The sequence below is a fragment of the Nycticebus coucang genome, chromosome 21 (genome assembly GCF_027406575.1).
Source record: "Nycticebus coucang isolate mNycCou1 chromosome 21, mNycCou1.pri, whole genome shotgun sequence".
NCBI classification, from domain to species: Eukaryota; Metazoa; Chordata; class Mammalia; order Primates; family Lorisidae; genus Nycticebus; species Nycticebus coucang.
This window is the reverse complement of record NC_069800.1, coordinates 663,174-665,778: the sequence shown is the minus strand read 5'-3', so window position 1 is coordinate 665,778 and position 2,605 is coordinate 663,174.

The following is a 2,605-nucleotide window of genomic DNA, read 5'->3' as shown; positions in this document are numbered from 1 at the left end:
ATCATGGAATAAAAGATGAACTCAGTAACAATAGGAATCTGCATACTCATACAAAAACATGGAATCTAAATAACCTTATGCTAAATGATCACTGGGTCATAGACGAGATTAAAAAGGAAATTACCAAATTTTTGGAACAAAATGATATTTAAGCCATGGATTATCCAAATCTCTGGGATAGTGCAAAGGCAGCCCTAAGAGGGAAATTTATAGCACTGCAAGCCTTCCTCAAGAGAACAGAAAGAGAGAAAGTTTGAAACTTTTTTTTTTTATTAAATCATAGCTGTGTACATTAGTATGATCATGGGGCACCTTACACTTTGTTCATAGACTGTTTGACACATTTTCATCACACTGGATTAATGGGATTATACCTGCGGTGCATCTTACAAGGGTATATGTGAATCTTAGTAAATGTGGAATGTAAAGGCCTTAGAAAGTTTAAAACTTAATGGGACATCTCAAGCAACTGGAAAAGGAAGAACATTCCAATCCCAAACCCAGCAGAAGAAAAGAAATAACCAAAATTAGAGCAGAATTAATTGAAATTGAAAACAAAGGATTATACAACAGGTCAATAAAACAAAAAGTTGTTTTTTTGAAAAGGTCAATAAAATAGATAAACTGTTGGCTAACCTTCCCAGGGAAAAAAGAGTAAAATCTCTAATTTCATCAATCCGAAATGGTAAAGACAAAATAACAACAGACTCCTCAGAAATTTATCCTTAATGACTAGTATAAGAAACTTTATTCTCAGAAATATGAAAATCTGAAGGAAATTGACCAATACTTGGAAGCATGCCACCTCCTAAGACTTAGCCAGAATCAAGTGGAAATGTTGAACAGGCCTATATCAAATTCCTAAATAGCATCAACTATACAATATCTCCGTAAAAAGAAAAGCCCTGGACCACAGGACTTCACATCAGAATTCTACAAAACCTTTAAAGAGGAACTATTACCTTTATTACTCAACATTTTCCAAAATATAGAAAAAGAAGGAATACTACCCAACACATTCTATGAAGCAAACATCACCTTCATCCCCAAACCAGGAAAACACGCAGCAAGGAAAGAAAATTATAGACCAATATCACTAATGAATACTGATGCAAAAATATTCAATAAGATCCTAACAAACAGAATCCAGCAACATGCCAAACAAATTATAAAACATGACCAACTGGTCTCAAGGCTGGTTATCCCAGGGTCTCAAGGTTGGTTCAATATACACAAATATATAAATATAATTCAGCACATAAACAAATTAAAAAACAAAGACCATATTATTCTCTCAATTGATGCAGAAAAAGCTTTTGATAATATCCAGCATCCCTTCATTATCAGAACACTTAAGAAAATTAGTATAGAAGGGACATTTCTTAAATTCATAGAGGCCATCAATAGCAAACCCACAGCCAATATCATATTGAATGGAGTTAAATTGAAATCATCTGATCACTCACATCAGCAACCAGGCAAGGTTTCCCATTGTATCCACTGCTTTTTAACATTGTAATGGAAGTCTTAGCCATGGCAATTAGGGGAGAAACGGTCATCAAGTTTATCCATATAGGCTCAGCAGAGATCAAACTTTCACTCGTTGCAGATGATATGATTGTATATCTTGACAACACCAGGGATTCTACTACAAAACTCTTAGAAGTGATCAGGGAATATAGCAACATCTCAGGTTACAAAATCAACATTCATAAATCGGTAGCCTTTATATAAACCAACAATAGTCAAGCTGAAAAAATAGTCAAGGACTCTATTTCGTTCACAGTAGTGCCAAAGAAGAAGAAATATTTGGGAGTTTATCTAACAAAGGATGTGAAAGATCTCTATAAAGGGAACTATGAAACACTAAGAAAAGAAATAGTTGAAAATGTTAAATGGAAATACATGCCATGCTCATGGCTGGGAAGAATCAACATTGTTAATGTGTCCATACTACCCAAAGCAATATACAATTTTAATGTAATCCCTATTAAAGTTCCACTGTCATACTTTAAAGACCTAGAAAAAATGATACTTCTTTTTATATGGAATCAGAAAAAAATCTCGAATAGCCAAAACATTACTCAGCAATAAAAATAAAGCAGGAGGAATCATGCTACCAGGCCTCAGACTATGTTATAAGTCAATAGTGATCAAAACAGCATGGTACTGGCACAAAAACAGAGAGGTGGATGTATGGAACAGAATAGAGAACCAAGAGATGAACCCAGCTACTTACCATTATTTGATCTTTGACAAGCCAATTAAAAACATTCAGTGGGGAAAAAATTCCCTATTTAACAAATGGTGCTGGGTGAGCTGGCTGGGAACCTGTAGAAGTCTGAAACTGGACCCACACCTTTCACCATTAACTAAGATAGACTTTCATTGTCTTAAAGATTTAAACTTAAGACATAAAACTATAAAAATACTAGAAGAAAATGCAGGGAAAACTCTTGAAGAAATCTGCCTGGGTGAATATTTTATGAGGAGGACCTCCTGGGCAATTGAAGCAGCATCAAAAATACACTACTGGGATCTGATGAAACTAAAAAACTTATGCACAGCCAAGAACTGAGTAAATAAAGCAAGCAGACAGCCCTAA